Here is a 19,778-nt window from a genome sequence, read left to right as displayed (position 1 = left end):
CAAATGATCTCTTTCAGAATGATGAGCACCGAGGACGGCTGTCCCTCGTGTGTTATCTTTAACTGCTTTCCTAATCTTGAATCGAGGACCAGGATGAGCGCCGTGTCACACGTCTGCTTCATTCACGCGCGCACAGTCACACGCACACACACACACTCACAGTGATTTCAGTCCAAAGAGTATCACATGAGTTCAATGAAACATCCTGCTCACATGGTGCCCCTGTGTTAAATTAATTTAATCTCTGGATCTGGTTATTGAGTATTCTTTTCTGTGCATTGACAATTTGCCAATTGCTTGCTTCCTATTTTTAATCAATCTTGCAGATAATTTACCAGCCAACGAAATCGCTTTCCTGGCCTATCACACTCCTCTACCCGACAAAGAGCAAAAGTAAATACAATCAGTCTTGTGTTGCACCATCAGAAATTTATGATGACCCCAGGCAAGTAGCTTTCTGCAAGACTAATTTATGTATAGTCACATCTGTCACTGTGGCACTTGGACATGTCTTAGGCATTTTTATTAGTTATTCCTGGTAACAACCCTGCGAGAGCGCATGGTGGGTCCGATACACCCTTTCTCGAGAGGTTTCTGAAATTTCATTAGATGCCCACATTTCGGAACCCAGCCTTCAAATCAGGAGTATGGTCCAGACCACAGATCAGGGTCACCGGGAGTCCTAGAACTCAGAATCGCTGCCAGGCCCAGATTCATTGTTCCACTTATTAATTTCTTCCCGCACAGTAAACACTGCAGCCCAGAGAGGAAGTCACTTTCCTGGGATCATAAAACAATTTAGAGATAGTAAGATTAGGCTCCCTTGTAAGTTAATGGTTAACACGAACTCAGACAGATCTGGGTTCAAATCCTGGGTTAGCCACTTACTGTGTGACTTTGGGCAACACTGACCTCTTTAAAGTGAGGAAAGCAATGCTTACCCCTTCGGGATTACTGTGAGGGTTAAAGTAATAACAGCTCCTCACCTAAGGGTTTTCTGGGCTAGGCTACTTGCACTTCTTACCATGCTTAACCTGCACCGCAGCCTTGCGGGGGGTGGAGGGGGTCTCACGCGGAGCTCCCGATACTGGATCCACACTCTTCCTTCAGGGAACCGTGGCCATCTGTATTAGCCATGGCCATGCGGGGGAGAATACCATCTCAGCTGTCTCCCTCTCCTATCTGAAAACCTGCTGTTTATTTACTGAACACATCGTGAAATTCAGAGGGACATCTTCTCAGTTCAACTTGCAAAGACACAGGTTACCAGAACTTAAAATAATTTTGGCTTAAAATACTCGTGCGGGCAGAGAGCCATTGATGAAGCTCTCTGCTAACTCTCAGAGCAAATCCATACGATCTCAGCTTCCACATACAGGCCTGAAACTCACTAGGTCCAACGCCCTCCTGAGTTAGAGATGCACACTTGTCACTGCCTCGAGCAGGGGCCGTGCTCCTGTACCGCTGAGCATTACTGAATGGGGGTTTATGCACAGAAGGCTCTTAGAACGGCCCGTGTTCTATAGTAAGTGCTCAGTAAATGTTAACTAGTATTAGAACTACCAGCATTACCCTACCCTCATCCCACCCCACCAGTTATATTTGATGGATCAGCTTTTTTAATATCCAGAGCTAGGACAATTCTACTGTCCAGTTTGGTTTTTACATATTTAGGGCCTAACAATACCATATACGTTTCTTAAAATGTTTATGGGACAGAAATGAATGTGTGTGCACTGTGGACAAGGCATCTTCAGAGATAGAAAGATGAAGAAGCCTTGAATCCTGACCTCAAAGAGCTTACACTGTATTGAATGAGTGGTGCAGGATTTGTCCATAGTGCAAGTCAAACAGTGGGAATTGTTTTTATAATGTATATTTGTAAAGTGCAACAGGATAGGATGGATTATAGAACTTCCCAGAGGAAGTGACATGAGAGCAGAGCTTTGAAGGGTTAAGACTTCCTTCCTCCCCTCCCTCCCTCCCTCCCCTCCCTTCCTTCCCTCCCTTCCTTCCCTCCCTCCTTCCTTCCAGCCATCTATCCACCCGTCCTACTGAACGGCAGGTACTCAGTGATAGGAGTAAAAGATTAGTGGATACATGATCTCGACCATCAAGGTCGTTCCAGTCATATGGAAGAGATACACGTGTGGATCAGTGTCTACTGGCCAGTGGGGTCGAGGCTCATAAAGTAGACACAGAGGGGCATAGAGGTACAGAGGAGAGTCTCCTAAGTTGGAATGATAGATCAGGGAAGGCTTTCAGGGAGAGGTGATGCATTAGCCAAATTTAGAAGACTCGCTTGGGGAGATCAAGAAGACAGTAGAAGATGGGAAAGAAAAAGATAAAACAAGCAAGGTCAAGGCATGGAGGCAGTAAAAGGGAAGGAGCTTCATGACACGCCGGCCACTTCAGAACCCGCATGAGGCTGGGAAGGAAAGCAGAGTAAGTTTGGCGGATTGGCTAGGACTTTAGTGGGGTGGAGGAAAGCGAAGGAGGTAGCCACTCCAGGCAGAGGGCTCAGCATAATCAAAGGCGCAGTGATGAAAAAAAGTGAATTACATGAAAGAAGGCCAGCAAGTGGTGTGGTGTGGCCGGAAGAGAGGTGCGTCTGCGGAGGTGACTCGGGCCACGTCTGCCTTCCTCCGTGGAATTCCCGTCCGCTCCCGCAGCGCCCTCCGGCTGGCCCGGCTCTCGGTGGCGCAGTGTGGTCATTCTAACTCCAGCAGCCCTGACGTTTCCCCGCCATACGATGGTTTTACAGCTCTGATTTTGATCCTGGGCCAAACTGGCCATATGGCTGGGCAGCCTTAGTACAGAAACTCTTTGAGCCATTCGCCCTGGGTAATGTTCATATTTTCTTTTCGGGCTTCGGATTTCCCTTCCGTGTGGCTTTTTTCCCTTTGTTTTTTATTGACTTTATTGGGGTGACATTGGTTAATAAAATTATATAGGTTTCAGGTGGTACAATTCCATAACACATCATCTGTATGCTGTGTCGTGTGTTCACCACCCCAAGTCAAGTCTCCCATCACCATTTATCCCCCCACCTTCACCCTCCTCTACCTCCCCCCACCTCCCTTTCCGTCTGGTAATCACCATACCATTGTCTGTGTCTGTGAGGTTATTTTTTGGTTTTTTTACTTAATCCCTTCACCTTTTTCACCCAGCCCCCCAACCCCTCTCCGCTTTGACAGCGGTCGGTGTGTTCTCTGTAGCTATGAATCTGTTTCTATTTTGTTTGTTAGTTTGTTCATTAGGTTCCACATGTAAGTGAAATCACATGGTGCATGTCTTTCTCTGACTGGCTTATTTCACTTGGCAGAACACTCTGCAGGTCCATCCATGCTGTTCCAAAAAGTAAGATTCCTTCTTTTTGACTGCCAAGTAGTATTCCATTGTGTACACGTACCACAGCTTTTTTATCCACTCATCTCCTGGCGGGCTTTTGCTTGGCCTCATATTTTGGCCAACAGTTAGTGTTAGGAAAAGATGGTTAGGAAAGAAATACCTAAGAAATAGTTGGTTCAAAACGAAGGCATTCTTTGAACAGTGTTCATTCTAGAGAATTTTAAGGGCTCAGAAATATTGGATCTAGCCCAGATTTTAGCCAAACCTACGAACTCGAACAAGGGTGGTATTCTCACAATCCATCCTGAGGTAAGCAGCGGGTGTTGGGCTGTGGCAGCCGCAGGGTGAATAATAGTGAGTTTAAGTCTTTGCATTTAAATGTCTTTTTATATGAGCCGCAAAAAGAAGGCTCTTCCCACTGATTTATGTTCTTGGTGTTTTCTGGGAATTTTGTCAATCTTCAGAAAACAGCCTGATCATTTTTAGGTTACATTAAATTCCTCAGAAACACTGGCATGCCGGACGTGTCTTTCATTTTTTTCATATATAGTAAGCATTAATAACTGACAGCAATTTTTCCTATAAATGTCATCAAATAAATGCCTACTGTGCTCTTTGTTTGGTATTATAGACGCCAGTGAAACACAGAGCCTTTCTTAAGGCGATTTCATATAATTCAGGATTATCCAAAACAAAACAAAAATAGTAAATCTTCCTTTTCTTTATTTTTTTAAAGGAATTTTCACCATCTCTTTTCTTGCTCTACACAAGACTTTCTCAGGCCAAGATAGTTGTAGGGTCAAGTCTAAGATGCTTTAGGTGCATTTTCTTCTCAGATGGATAACAAAGTCATTAAATCCCTCTGAATTCAGGAAACCTGCTTAAACACCCCAGGTTGGTTTCAGAACAAAGGGAAACCCATTTGAAACATGCAGATCCTTCACAGACAGAATTGCCCTAATTGATCAGGCTCTTTGGGTTGAAACTAACTAAAACCAAACTTACATTAGCTTAAGTAAAAATGGGAATATATTACTTCATCGACGAAAATAGTTGGTATATGTGGCTTCGGGCCCAGCCGGATTCAACAGCTCAAACAATAACGTCTGTCTCACTCTGCCACTCTCCCCACGCCCGCTTTGGCTCTGTTTGCCTCATTTCAAGGTGGGCTGTTTGCTTTGGTAGCTCCTGCCAGCCCCAGGCTCACCTCCTACCAATATAACCACCCCAGGGGGGAGAGCCTCTCATTGCCATGGCTCCAGCAAAGGCCTGGTTTGGGCTGCCATTGTCTCGGTGTGGATCCATCCCTGTGCAGAGTGGTGTGGTGTCCAGCTGGCCAGGCAAGCTTGGGCCAACCCAGAGCCAGTGGGTAGCAGGCTCAGCCCTACCTAAACCATATAGACTAAGAGTAGGGTAAGGTGCCTCTCCTTCAAAGAAATTTAGAGTGCACGTTACAAAAGAAAGGGGAAAGAGACAACCACTGTCCATTACAATTGCCTCAATAAACCTGAATGGATTGGAAAACCTGGTGGTATAAAGGATGTATAACCAAAAAATAACAATAACCATGTAATTGGTAATAGACAAAGTAAAATGTGTCATCAGAAATTTGTTTTTTTTTTAATCTCCAAATACCAAATAGCTCCTTTGATTGCATTATTTTCACTGATTTCAACAAATTAAACTGTAATTGGCCCAGATGATTCCAACACTCACTTTAAATTTAAAAAAAAATTCTGGAATTCTGTGCATTGGTTAGTTGATTAGTTCATTGTTTTGGAACCATCTAGAAGTGACTTTCAGGTCATAGAGTCAGGTAAACTACATGGTACTGTGTAAACAGTCTGACAGTTACTGGGGTTTTTTCAGCTATGGCTTCCCCACAAGGCCAATATAAGATACACTCCTTCAGGGAATTCTTTATTTAATATCATTTTGTAGGAGAAACAAGGAGACTCCAACTTTATATTTGAGTAAAAATATATCACATCATTTTTATAAGATTATTTAATAATATTACATTTTTCCTTCACATTTACAATTATATTCTCACCATAACTCTCAATATATAAAATAGGAATTTATGAAAGAATTTTATGGGTAAAATAAAAAGTATTTCCTAGAAATATATAATAAAGTAACTAAATAATTTTTAATTATTAACTTTTAAAAGCAAACTGTAAGTGCAAATGTGAGACTAGAACTTCTACTAGTTTGATTTGAGGCACTACTATGAACCTAAATTACACTTTTCTGGAAAAAAAAAATTTTTTTTTTAGTTTATGTCCCTCTTTATAACACTGATGTGTTTTAGCCAAACAAAAGCTCTCCAGATGACACTTGTCACCATAGTCTGTTTACTTCAACAAACACAGGTTTTCTTTTACTTCCATTTTTTCATGGAGAACCTTGATTAGAACAAGGCAAACACCTATATCACAAATTGACGAGTGGTGTTTCTTTTTTTTAAGATTATAAGAAATTAAGATTCACCAGCTTTAATGTTATTTCATAGGTCTAAAAAAAAAAAAAAAAGCTAAGTGCTGCCCATCTGCAAACCACTCCGTGCTTCAGCCCTGAAGCAGAAGTTGCAGGGGATTCCCGGCGGTCGTCCTGGAGGCAGCGCCGGGCGTCCTCATGATAGCACATGACCTGTCCTGAGGCTACGCTCGCCTCCGACGTGGCCTCCCAAAGGTACCTGTTTTAGCGATGAGATGCACCCATTTTTCGTCACTCCCCAAAGGCAGTAGCTGCTGGCTCTGGTGACTCGGTGAGCCTGCCTCGAGGCGCTAACCGCTGGCGGCCGAGGATTTGTGTGCATCACAGCCACGTGGAGTGGCCTTGAAAAGCTAGTCACTGATGACACAGTCCCGGCGGGACGGAGCCAAGAGAGCAGTGGGTGGGAGACTCCCGAGGAGGCAGCTTCATTTTGTCAAAAGGTCAAAGAAGATGCTCTCATGTGTGTTCTAGAAAACGGGCTCCCTTGGGAATGAGAGGCTGCTGGTCTCGGCGGCAGGAGAGCTCCTTCAGCGCACCACGAGGCAGGGCGACCTGGGGGCTTGCTGGTGCGACGGCTTCTTGTTAGACATCCCTGCATTTTATTCCAGGCAAGCAATAAATATGGCATTTTCTCCCTCAGTTTTGGTATCTGCCCCACCACAGGTTTCCTGAACCCTAGATACCCAAGTACACCCCATTTCTTCCATTCTAAAAAGGACCATCCATATGCCTTCACCATCCATCTTCATCCTTTCCGATCCTGCCTTAGCAGTGTCCCCAAGGGTGTGACCGTGTGGTCGAAATGGGACGCCATTTCCCAAGGGCTCCCACTCATTCACAGACGACTCCAGATACACGGGCCTGGACGCCAGAACTCTCTAGTCTAAGGAGCACTTCTGTGGTTGAGAGTCTGGGGCTGATATTTAAATCTGCTGGTTTCTTTTCCTTTTTTTAACTGGAAGTTACATCGTTCATGTTTTTGATACCGATGATTTGTTTTGAGGTGATAGAACAGATTCTTCTAAAAAGGAGATTGCAGCGTGCTTGAATATAAGAAAGAAGTAGGTAGGAAAGGGGGTCCAATTCAGTCAACTTTGCCTGGGAGGACCTGCCTCCCTCCTGCTCTGGGCAGATGTCCCCTTTCACCTCTGCCTGTTCCAATGGTGATAGGTGGCCTTTGGTCCTTATACATCCATCTGGTGTATAAATGAAACTATCTGTATGATCCAGCCACCAACTGATCCCAGGATCAAGGAAAAGGGAACCATGAAGATATTACCCAAGAACTGATTGAAATGGTGGGATTATAGTAGCTTTTTGTTTCTCTCTCTCTCACACACACACACACTGGCCTTTGTTTATCAGTAGAACAACGAAAACTTTAGAATATCCCCCAACCTCTATTTTGGGTCAGTTGGTGCCACTTCAGCTAAGGGGCTTTAAACTTTAAAAAAAAAAAAAAATGTGACACCAGCGTGGACGTAAAGAAAATAACCAGGGGTGTTTGTTCAATTAAAAGACTTACAATCCTAGTGATACTGTGACTTTAGTCTTAAAACACCAAATAAAACATTCTGCTTATTTCCTTTCCCTTTAACAACACCCAGGTACATTTGGATCAGTGACGAGCAGAATCTTTTATATCTGATAAAACAGGGCAATAACCATAAAGTGAAAAGCACTGAGATGTGAACCAACGGCCAGCCCATTCCAAGCCCATTTATGGCATGTCGAGTAGGTTCCCCGATAACTAATGAACTGGCCTTAATTTTCATTTTCTACTCTCAGTCTGTGTCTACCTGTATCATGTAGCATTGGAAATGAAGGCATTATTACACGGAACAAAAATATGTATGATTCAGCTCCCAGAAAAACACCTGCCTCTGAAATACCCAGATAAATAATTAAGGAGGAAGTGGTTCAGGGAGCCCAGGTCACCTGGTCATTGGACTTCACTTTTCTCCCTATGCCAACACACAGAATCAAATTGCTCTCTTTGTCTCCGTCACCTGCTTCCATGTCTGGACGAGGGCACCGAGATGGAAAACCCGGCAGGAAGCAGACAAGTCCCTGGCCCGCTCACCATACCCAGATCGCCTGCCTCCCCTCCCCTCCCCTCGATGCTCTCACAGCAAATCCCTGCGAGCCATGCTCCCATCCCACGGCCGTCGCAGTGCCCACCTCCTCCAGCGGCTCATCCACTGATGCCAGTATCCACTGTTTATGACGCTGCAGCCGCCGTAATGAATTGATATGTCTTGCTCTTTGAAACGCTTAGACAGGAGGCCACCCATTATAAGGAAAAACAATGTCAAGACAACTCTGTTCGGCAGGGGCTGGAAATGGATATTGTGCAGGAAAATGCATTAGAGTTGAAGAGGGTTTTGCTTAACAGGATGGTTTTAAAGACGTAAACAATTATGATGTGCAATAACTCCTTCAATCAGAAGACTGTGGAGAGGCCCAACGCCGGCCAGGGGGCTGGTGCGATTCCAAGTCGTGCTACCACCACGAGACACTAGGGGTCGCCATATTAATACCAGTGCCCTGGCTCCATTGCCCTCCAGAGAGCCTACCATCCCGCAGCTCTTGGCTCCCCGTTTGTCCAGGAACGTTGCTCAGTGCCTATCGCTCATGATGTGACCATTTGCAGTTATCTCAAGCACCACTGAAATAATGGGGTAGAGTCCTCTCTGAGCTTCTTTCTGGTGAATGACATTTTTTTAAGGGCCACCTAAGAGTTATCAATCCATTATTTGGGGCTAGATGTAATTATAAAGGATGTGCGGGCCGGTTAACCAAATATAGAACATTTTCATTCAATAGCTACACGGTATTCCAATTCAGATGGCCTCCTAAAGCCTGAGTCTCCCAAACCCCAGGACAACACTTCTTTTATCTGCCAGGATTCATACTTTCTGTTGACTCTTGACTAAAAAATTAATGTCTCTCTCTTAACTTTGTTTCTCACCTCATTGTTTTCATTCCTCAATTCAGAAATTATTTTTCAAAGAAGGAATCTAAGCAGTTGTCTGTAATCTACAGATATGTTATCACCAGGCTCTTCTGCAGTCCCTGTCATCAGAATGGGAAACTGTTGGCCCAGGTCCAGAGGGTACCCAGCCTCTCAGTGATAGGATCCCGCTTGCTCCTATTTCAGTTTTAAGAATAATCCTGCCCCCCCCCCCCCCACCACCACCACCACCACCGTGAGCAGGAAGCTCTAGTTATGTCATTCAGGGTAGAGCTGCTGAAGGCTAAGATTAAACCAGCTGAAGATCTATGAACAGCATTTAAAGCATTAAAACAAACAAACAAAAAGTATTGCAAGAAAAATACATGGCGGTTGATAATAATGGCAAGACCATAGCCGAGAGAAAGTGCAGTTCTAAGTCAAAGTTACTATCAGAGTTTCTGAGGTGGTTTTTTGTCCGTCTTTGCTTTTTCATTTATGCATTGAGGACCTAATACGTGAGCCTGTGTGAGGCAGTGGGGGAGATATAAGGATACACAAGGGCAAGGAAGGCAACTAGTGGTGACCGTTTCCCCTTCCCTGTCCCCGCCATCTGTGCACCCGCCCAACCCAACTGCATTCCTTCCCTGCCGCGTCCACCGCCCGGTTCGGTCACGGCCTGACACTCTCTCCTGCATTCCTGCTGTTCTGGGCCCTTTCGCTTCCCTTCACCCTTCCCCTTTCTTCTCTCTCTCGCCCGTTTAACTGGACGTAACAATAATGATACTAAAATGGAGAACAACCATGGTTTAGTGGGACAGTGACTTACAATGTTTCTGTATAGCAAATTAATTTTGCAAAGCCGGCGGTGCCGAAGTAGAGAAATCAAGCGAAAACATGCAAAAGGTGGCCTTTGTTAAAGTGGTATTCGGGGGGACCTGAAATGTGCTTCTGTCTAACCTGAAAAGTAAACTCTTGTGGGTCCAACCCTTAATTCCCGCCAAATTATAATGGAGTTGTCAAGGGTGTAATCGTATCTAAGGGTGTATTTGTCGCTATTTATTTTTTAATTTCAATTCCCCCAAACCCTAGACTATAAGCACCATAGGTAAGAGAGTTCTTTATCTTACTTAAAATAAGGAAACTTTCATTGTTAACTGACAGCTTCACAACTGTGATGTTCCATTTTTCCAGAACTGGGAATTCTTAACAAGGTGACCCTTGGCCATTTGCCGCTGCCGAATGGTGGGGATAGAGGGAGAGAGAGAGAGAGAGAGAATTTCTCCAACACTCTCTCGGAGCTGGGTGCATCGAGCTTGGACCAAAATTGCAATGGCATACATCAAAGGCACAGTCTTCAAGAAAGAGATTGTGTGAACTCTAGTTCGGGCTCAGTTATATCGTACGTTTTCTTTTCTTTGCGGACCTTCGCTTGATGGTGACCATAATAAAACTGTCCAAGCAGACGCTTATCTTTACTACATTCAAAGCTGTACCCAGACGGTCCCAATGATGTAACAAATGAGATGGCAACGAAACAGAGCTTCCTCACCAAGGGCCTGTGGATCCTAGTAATTTTGTGGATGGGTTGAAACCCCCTGAAAAAATATATATAGGTGAAATGTTTAGCACCTGTTAACTTTTCTTCAGAGAGAATCCATAACATTTATCACCTCAAACAAGCCATGGCCCCTGGCAGCTTAAGGACCCACCGGACTTGAGTGTCTTGACGTAGTGAGGTCTTTCCTGAGTCAGGAGTCTCCTGGTCCGGCTTCCTCACTGTGGACTGGAAAAATCCGATTAATAAGAATAATACTCTTAACATCTCCTGAGTGCTGAGCACGTGCCAGGCACTGTTCTAAGCACATTGTGTGTATTCGTTTATACTTATCAGGCAGGAACTATTATTATTGCCGTTTTATGGCCGAGGGTGCTGAACAGAGAGGGAGGCAGCTTTCCCAAGGACACAGAGTGGAGAAGTGGCAGAGGTTGGACACACCCAGAGCCTGGCCCCACAGTCCACGGTCTTGAACCAGTGCTTACCCACCATGTCACACCACCTTCTGACTGAGGGGTACTCCCGTCACGGGTTGTTCCTTTTCAACCAAAATAGACTGAGAGTCTAAGGAACTGTGACCACTAAAAAGTGAGTGAGGCGCCCGGCCGGCGTGGCTCAGCGGTCGAGCATAGACCTATGAACCAGCAGCTCGCGGTTTGATTCCCGGTCAGGGCACATGCCCAGGTTTTGGGCTGGATCCCCCAGTGGGGTGTCAGGAGGCAGCCGATCAATGACTCTCTCATCACTGATGTTTCTCTCTCTCTCTCCCTCTCCCGTCCTTTCTCTGAAATCAATAAAAACTTTTTTTTTTTTTTAAAGTGAGTGAGGAAACAAACCTTAATTTGCCCCACCCCACTCCTCATTCCCAGGATATTGGCAATTGAGAGCAATACCAGCAGAAGGCCAAGGTACTCCTTGGTGCTAGAGAGGGCTCCAGGGGCAGCAGGCAGGGTCTGTGGGCCCAGGGGGGCTGGTGAGTCCTCTCCCTGCAGGACCCTTAGCATTTCCCACCTGAATAGCACTTTCTAGTCGACCATCTAGTCCCACCTCTCCTTTCATTTGATGTTCCCTACTCCTGTGCAAGGAAGACACGTAGAGATTATTCCGCAGGTTAGAAAACTGCGGCTCTGAGGTTGTACCTTCCCTCGGGTAATGGGACTAGGTTATAGCAGAGCTCTGTCTAGTCCAGGACCCAGGACTCTGGACCCTCGGGCCAGTTCTCATTCCACGGCTTTTCATACTACCTGACGCCGAAAAACCAAACAGCCAAAGAGGCAAGAATCCACGTGCACCCAGCTCCGCCGCAGTGGGCGTCGTTTTATTTGTGGGCATATAGTGGGCACCTCCCCAAACCAGTGCAAAACACATTGCTTCTGTTACCTCATGTGATCTGCAAAACAACCCAGTGAGGTGGCCATCACCTCCCCAGCTTCACAGACAGGGAGACAGAGGCATAAGAGCACAGCTAGTAAATAACAAGGCCTGGACTCCAGGCCCCGACGCACCCGATTCCCCAGCATCTGCTCTTCACCACTGGGCCACGCCACCGTCCAAGGAGACAGGAAGGGGGGGGGGGGGCGGTGAATAGCGCCGTGTGTGTGTGTGTGTGTGTGTGTGTGTGTGTGAGATGAGCAGTGCTTTCCACCTTCTGCCAGGACGGCGCAAACGGAAATCTGTCTCAAGCACCAGCGCACAAGGTTAAAATTAAAGAGGACAATTATGAGCGATTAGTCACTGGAGTGGGGCTCCATGGACGTCTTCAAAAATAGGATCGGCTCTCACTCACCGGGACCTGGCACAGAGGAGCGGGCAGAGAAGCCTCTTCTGGGCCTGGGACTCTGTGATTCACTCTCCTAAAGGAGCCGGCTGCTGAAGCTCGTTGGAAACAATGGCCCCATTTCTCAGGGGCTGTCTAGTGGGTCCTGAGGAAAATTCTCTGGCACCCAGAGATCATGAAATTAACACCAGAGCCTCTGGCTTGGGATCGCTCTCCTGGGCTGAGACCTCAGGAAGGGAACAGTCGCTCAACCTTTTTGTTCTAAAAACCCAGGAAGCCCGGGCGGCGGATGGTTTGGGTTTCAGCACCTCTGAATGCACCGTTTCAAATAGCCGCTCTTCCTAAATTTTCATTCATCCCGGGGTCCCAGGAGAAGCACCCTGAATGGACACAGAGGGGCGGGGAGGGCTTTAAAAGGCCTTGGGGATAAAGCGTTTGGGAGGGAGAGTCCAAGCTGGAGAGAAGGCCACGGCAAGGCTCACATGCCAGGGCGGAAGGGGCCCTCCTGTCACCGAGCCTCCTCGGAATAAGAAGAACGACCTGAACAGGGGCCTTCCGGGCGTTTTGCATGAACCCCAGCCACAGACAGCCGGCCAGTGCGACTGAGCCTCTGCCAGCAGCGCTTCCAAAGGGAGAGGCCCAGAATGCCACAGCTTTGATGTGCTCAGTGGGTAAAATTCCTCTTTGTGGAACCTTCCTTGGCTTCCAACATTATGTCTACTAAAGACTGTGTTCGCAGCACGAAGGAGGCCGGCCCCCAGGCAGCCGCAAGCCAGAGAGGCCCCCAGGCCCCCTTCCAAAGGTGGCTGGGATCCCCGGGACAGCCCCGCGCAGGTACCTGGCCCCGGGCCCCAGAGAACTTGGGCTTCTCCTCCAGCAGCAAAAAATATATTTATCTTGAGGGTTCCTGCCGAAAGAGGTATGAGTAGGAGGGAGCCAGAGAAAGGTCTGACTTAACGGCCACAGTAAAAGAAAAGGCGAGAGAGAACTGGAGAGAGAAAAAAAAAACCCCGAGTGGGGTGGGGAGAGTGAAGGGGAGGGGCTTTGTTTTGTTTTGTTTTGTTTTTTGTTTCTGAGGCGGCTTCTCTTTTAGAGATCTAAAATCCACAAGTTTTACGTCAAAGCTTTCTCCAAATGACTTGATGGAGGGTTTTTTGTTGTTGGGTTGCTGCACTCCCAGGACTCATTGGGATGGCAGGATAAAAATTAATTAGAGGCTGTTTGGAGGGGGCTTTGCAACACAGCCTGAGGCTACGCTTCAGTCTGGTTGTTAGAAGCAATATCATCACCAGCTCCTGGCCCGGCGAACAGACCTGCGCCCGGGCGGCCGGGGGGAGCCATGGAACGTTCAAGGCAGACATCAGAGTCAAGATTCCCTCCCAGAGAGATTACTTACCACCAACCAGTGGATCTACCTGCTGACAACCTCAGAAATATGTCTTGTTTCATTTTCAGATTTTTAAGGGGGGCTGTGTAGGAAGCTTCGAGAATCCTGATGAAACAGCGCGCAGAGGAGATGCTGCCCCGGCCACGCCACTGGGCCGGGCGCTCGGGCCGGGCGGAGCCACCAGGCAGGCACAAGGAAGGCGGCGTCCTTCCCAGGCACGGATATGTCCCCTCTCAGGGGATGACAGACTGGGAAAGGGAGACTCTAGGAGTCGGCACGTTTCTTCATGGACCAAGGCCGACTGACAGTTATTTCAAATTCAGACAATTTACAGGAAAAAGAATCCAAGCCCTCTTCGCTCCTCGGGTCCTCTGTCTCCCTTCCCTCCCTGTGCCGCGTGACCCCCCACTGCCTCCCCCCCCATCCATTAACCGTCCTCCACCTGAAGTGCTGGTTCAAGGACTGACCTTGAAGTTGGAATAATTGGGAACCAGCTCCTCCAATCCAGGTAAAATAGTGCAAAGTATGATTTCAATCCTGGCATCTCAGCAACCGCGGTGGTTTCCCCGGCTGTGGGTTTCACCCTGGAAACAGGGAACGCAAAGTGAGCACATGCCTGGGTCCCCTTCTTAAGAGTGCTTTTAACCACCGTGAAAGGGCCCATGCGCTTCACGTAGAGTTTATCTCCAGACCAGTGTGAAAATGTTAGCTAGTTAGTCCTTAAGACATTTTCTGTGATGCGGGCAACAATTAATATCCCTGTTTTATGGATGGAAAAACCGAGATTGTTCATATTCCCCACGTCCAGAAAAAGGCAATCTTAGGTGTGCGCTAAAGAAAACTTGGAAACTCCTAGAGCCCTTCCCTCTCCCTAAACTTAGCTGTGTCTATTTTATTGCCTATAATTGCTTCCTTGCGTCATGTTGAGGATGGGGGTAGGGTAAACCAATGGGAACAATTACCAAAAAAAGAAAAAAAAGAAAGAAAAAAAAGCTAGTTTTCCCCCACCAGCCATTTCCAAAATGAATTCACCAGCTGCTAATATGAAATCGCACCACGGCACATGTCAGCAACTCCCCACTTTCAAAGGTGCAGTGCTTAAGGTGAGGCCAATTCCCTTGCTCTCCGAAAAGGAATGATCATGGCACTCACCACATCCTCAGAAGAAATGAGAAGATTCCTGCCTGGGAAGGCTTGCCTCCAAATCCAAATTCTTCCAGAGAGGATGTAAGACAGTGCTGAGTAAACTAACATCGCTTCCATGCCCCGACCCCTCGTTCTTATACATCAGAACCTGGCAGACAGAAAGGGTCCCCAATATGTGGAGACAGTAGTGTCTGGTTAGTGAGCTCAGTGGGGAGCCTAAGGCCACTCCTTGTCCATTTGTTCTCCGCCAAAGGGAAGTTAAAGGAGCTACGTGAGGACTGCTCTCAGAAACCAGGCACCGACTCAGGTGAGGGTCCAGAGGATACGGCTACATGAAGCCAAACCCTCTCCCATACGTGCTTTCAAAATTAACCAGCCTGCCTGAAAATCAATCTGCCACTTTATAAGCAGCCGGCATATTTAGAACCGTGGAAATTAAAGATGGAAAAGACCTATGAAGTCCTCTAGATCATTCCCCAGGGCCCCGTGCGGGCTCGTTCCCTGGAGCACTTTTGTAAGCACAATGTCAGGCCTCATTTCAAGTGTCTCGAGCAGTGAACATAAGGGAGGCAGAGGAAGAGGTGTGTGCCCAGCCCACTGAGCAGTGATCGTGGGAGGAGAGTTCTCTGAGCTGGCCTCTGGCATGCATGGAAAGGGTTTGGACCCCCCAGGGCTGGGCCCGGAAGAACCAGCAGCTTCTGGAAAGTAGAGCCATTTAGAGGACTTCACCTCTCTGTTTATGCAGAGCAACACGCTGCCTTCCAGAAGCATCCAGATACCTGCCCCACTGTAAATAGATTGCCATCGAGAAAGAAAAGAGAGTCCAGGTGCACCAAGACTCATTTTAAAACAAAGCAGACCCACCCAGCCGGTGTGGCTCAGCGGTTGAGAGTCGGCCTGCGAACCTGGAGGTCGCCGTCAGGGCACATGCCCAGGTTGCGAGCGGGCTCGATCCCCAGGAGGAGGCGTGCAGGAGGCGGCCGATCCATGATTCTCTCTCATCGTCGATGTCTCTCTCTCTCTCCCTCGCCCTTCCTCTCTCCGAAATCAATAAAATATATATATATATGTTAAAAAACCAAAAACAAACCCTCTCCCCAAGGAGTCCAGCCTCCTCTCGGTTTTATTCTGGGTTGATCAGCAGTCAGCTAAACCGCGTTTCCAACGGGTGGCGAAACGGAGGAAACATTTCGGCGATGGCAGGGCTTTATTCTAGAACATTCAGGACCCAGTAATATGAACAGAAGGGCAGATGACTTCACAATAGGACAGTCAGGGGCTTTTCTGAGAAAACCATTTTTCCTTTTATCTCTGTTCCCAGCTGGAGAGGAAGCCAGTCGCACTCACAATTTCAGGTGGAAGCTCTGTGAAGGAGGGTAAACAAAGCCAGAGCTAATAGGATCCAGAGAACAAAGGGATCCAGACCTAGCGCAGGCAATGTTCTTTCGACTTCTCCGTTTTTGAAATGACGGAGACAGTCCCTTTAGACACTCATATTTAAAATTCCAAACCCGTGCGTGCAGGCCCTGCCATACGACACGGGCGAACCGAAAAGTGAGTCATTCATTCATGGGCCCCGTGCAAAAACTACTACGACGACCATTTTCCTACACCGAAGACCGTGAAAAAACGTTACCGCTTCAGGTTTCCTGGAACAGGATCATCCAAAGAGGCTGCCTTACTCCATAGCTGCTCTAAAAGATGAGGCCCATTTTCTCTACCAGATGCTTTAAGCAAAACTGAACTTGTAAAAAGCCCTAAATTTAACCCACGGGCCGGCAGAACATACACTTCTCACGTCCCCCACCCCCGCCGCCCTTCTCCCCACAGCCCTTTTCTCTTTCCCTCTAAAACATTATCTCATCTCAGCATTGCAGCTTTTCCTAAGTTCAATGTCAATAGCTAGTTAGGAGAGGGCAGGAGGGTCAGAGCTTAGGACTCCAGACCGTCCTTGACGTCTCTCTGCAGACTGATCGGCTGTTTGCATCAGCCCAATAAAAAAAATAAAAATAAAAATCCCTCTTTACTATCTGAGAAAAGATCAGAACAGGAAAATGTCAGTTTGAGAGCTGACAGAATTCTGATAAGAACGAACTGGAAATGAGAGAAAAGAAAGGAAGAAATGCTGTCACTCTAAGAAGTTCTTAATTTAATGTTTTTAGACAAATATGCTTCCCGCTGCGTGTGTGTGTGTGTGTGTTCTTCACACACAACCCTTCCATCCCTCCACCTCTCTTCCAAGCGCTTCTCTTGAGAGAGAAAAAGGCTGTCTATTTTGACTAGATTTGATTTGATTTTTACGGTCTTTCCACAACCTTTCAAAGATCTGCAAGGGTCAACCTTTCTGGCCTGAAAGCTGTGAGCGCATTCACTCCCACAGAATTTCTTCTAAGCCCTGGAATAGTTTCCACTTTCAGAAGTATCCATACATATTTTTAGAGTTAGAGAGATAATTTAAATTCTCAGGCTTAATTGAACCGACAGAAGGGAGAGTGGACTGCTACAGATGGAAACACTTTCCAAGTGTGACGACCTCTGAGTTCACATTTAATACCTACATAATAAAGGCTTGAAGATAATAGAATGGGCATTGTTTCTGCTGCCCTATTTTTTTAAACTAATGTAGCAACTTTATTATTAAAAAGGATATGGCTGGTGTTTTTAAATACAGGCTACAACAAAACATCAAGAAGTGACCCCCATTAAAAGATATATTTTTCATGAAGAAAAGGCCGAGTCTTTGACAAATAAAACACTCCGCAGGAGTTAAGTATTCCTCTGAATGAAAAAAAAAAAAAAAAAAAACCAAAACAAACACAACCTTTTCCCAGAAACTAGGGAATTGCCTAGTTCACCAACAAAGCATTTGCTGAGCACCTACTCCATGCCTGGCACGCTCGTGGGCATGTTGTATCATCTCAGTTAATTCTGTAATAACTCCATGAGGTAGATATTATTATTTACACTTGTTTGTTGAGCAGAATGAGACTAAGAGAGGGTAGGTCTTCCCAAGGTCACACAGAAATGATGGAACAAGCCCAAGGTGCACACCTGGCGGGGTCACTAAGCATCCTGTGTATAAAGAACATGTCCTGTACTTAATGACTTTTGTCCTGAATCTTTATTCATTTTGTCCGGGCACCTTAAGTTTCCTGTACTCAGCTATTTTTAATAAGTTATGAAAGTTCATTAGAGCCATTTTTTAAATTTAACTAGGCATTCTGTATTTTTATTTGCTAAATCTGGCAACTCTCCCATCTGGGTCTCATGATCCCAAATCCAGAGGTTTCCCCCCACACACACACACAAAAGGAATGGGTTTTTCTGGGCATTGGATGAAACAAGCAATGTATACACTAAGTTCAATCCATAGCAGCGAAGAGTGTAGACTCCTGAGTCGTCTAGACTGGGGTTCAAATCCTTGCTCTACCACTGGCAAGCTGTGTGACCTTGGCCAAGTTTCTCAGCCTCCCTGAGCCCCAAGTTGCCTGTCTGTAAAATGGGGTCAAGAGTAGTAGTGCCTACTTCGTGCGGAGGTTGTGTGGAGGGAGACTTAAAAAGTGAACGCATGTAATAAAATAATTAGCGCAGTTCCTGGCACAGAGTAGGTGTTTGGGAAACATTAGTTATTTCCTGTGTCTTCAAAATCATTCTGTGGCCCTTCCGAGGCATAGCTCTGCTCGGGTCATCCCCTTGCTTTAAAACATCCACTGCTTCCCAGTGACAGCGCAGATTCCTTAGCTTTGGGTGTCTTATACGTACCGGCCCCGCCAGACTTGCCAGCCGTGTTTCCTATTTCCACACGTAGGAGATGGTCCATCAGTGTTTGCCAGGATCGCTTGGTGAATCTGTGGATTTGATGAGGGGAACAATGACATTTTCAGTAAGTGTGAATTATTTTCCTGCCTGATAGGATTCCGCTGGTACTGAATCTTTGGGCCTCCGCCTCCCCCTTATAGGTAGATTTCAGTTTTTAACCAAAGATGCCGGATAACGTGGAGCTCTAGGACCCCTCCAAGCAAGGACTCCACCCTGGAGTGGCCCGAATGCTAGAGAAAGTGTCAGTAGGACGACCTTTCCCCGGGAAAGAATCTGGGTTTTGACCCTCCAGGCTCACCACGGGCCTCGCCTTCTGACCAAGCCCCCCGGCCATAAATGCCCACTTGGGGCGTTAGCGCCTCACCTCCAGGCTTAGAAGTAGCCAGGCCATAAACACCAAGGAGGAATTTTACTGGCCCATCCTCAACTCGCTATTTTATTGTCTGGCATTTCCGCTACCTTGTCTTGAAACGGACAGAAATATCTCCTATAAAAACGCACGTACGGTTTTCTGGGCTTGGATCCACGCTGTGCGCAGAGGCTGCCCACGTAGCCGCGTTGTCTCCTCTCGCCCTGCGGTTCTGCCCTTGGAAGCCCTGTGTCCTCGTAACTGAAACGGGAGGGTGTCGGCCACCAGCTGCCCGCCGGGGCGCGACCTGGGACCCTGTGGTGGCACCAGTGCGCACGAGGGGGCACAAACATCAGGACCCCGGGAGGGGGACTTGGGGGAGACGGCTAGGGCAGAAGGGAGAGCGGGAAACAAACCCCCAAGAGGCGACATTCCCCTCTGGAGAGAAAAAGCGCTAGGCCACAGGCTGGCCTTCGTAAAAAGCGAGGAGACAAAGCAGGCCTCTGAATTACAGACACATGACCTGCCTCCCCGAGGCCCTGCTCCTTACACATTCATGCGCTGGCATAGGTTCTAAATTGCTGCCAGTTTCACAACTGGTTTTAATTTAAAGGCCTCCAGGCCACGCTATTCCAGGGCAGAGGGAGATTTTTTTTTTTTTTTTCCCAGCGAGCAGAGCGCAGGAACGGGATCAGGGCGCCCCCACGGTTTGCAGCCTCGCGTTCGCCTTCTCGGCTCGCGAAATCGTGGTTAATGCCTCCCCGTCTCACCCCAGGCCCGTGCGCCCCTTCGGGGACAGGCGCACACGCCGGAAACCAGGGGAGGCTCCAAGGGGCAGAGCAGTCACGCGCAGCAGCTGTGAACATAACTTGCTTTAAGAAAAAATAAATATATATGTATTAAAAAAAAGGATGTCTCAGAGTTTCCCAGAACTCAAGA

General features: G+C 47.1%; 2 long non-coding RNA genes across 7 annotated transcripts in view; one reads left to right on the top strand and one right to left on the bottom strand.

Annotated features, from left to right (window-relative positions):
• The window catches only part of LOC107527918 (uncharacterized), a 766,921-nt gene that overhangs the window by 717,029 nt on the left and 30,114 nt on the right, over positions 1–19,778 (top strand). The gene's annotated exons all lie outside the window — the stretch shown is intronic.
• LOC107527919 (uncharacterized) lies at positions 9,529–18,500 on the bottom strand. The gene is made up of 3 exons (XR_001602324.2): positions 18,434–18,500; positions 13,993–14,109; positions 9,529–10,589 (listed from the first exon to the last, which is right to left on the bottom strand). It is a non-coding gene; the product is annotated as an uncharacterized LOC107527919 (long non-coding RNA).

This window comes from Miniopterus natalensis, chromosome 18, assembly GCF_054644295.1.
Source record: "Miniopterus natalensis isolate mMinNat1 chromosome 18, mMinNat1.hap1, whole genome shotgun sequence".
In the NCBI taxonomy this organism is placed as follows: Eukaryota; Metazoa; Chordata; class Mammalia; order Chiroptera; family Miniopteridae; genus Miniopterus; species Miniopterus natalensis.
This window is presented reverse-complemented; position numbering and strand designations above follow the sequence as displayed.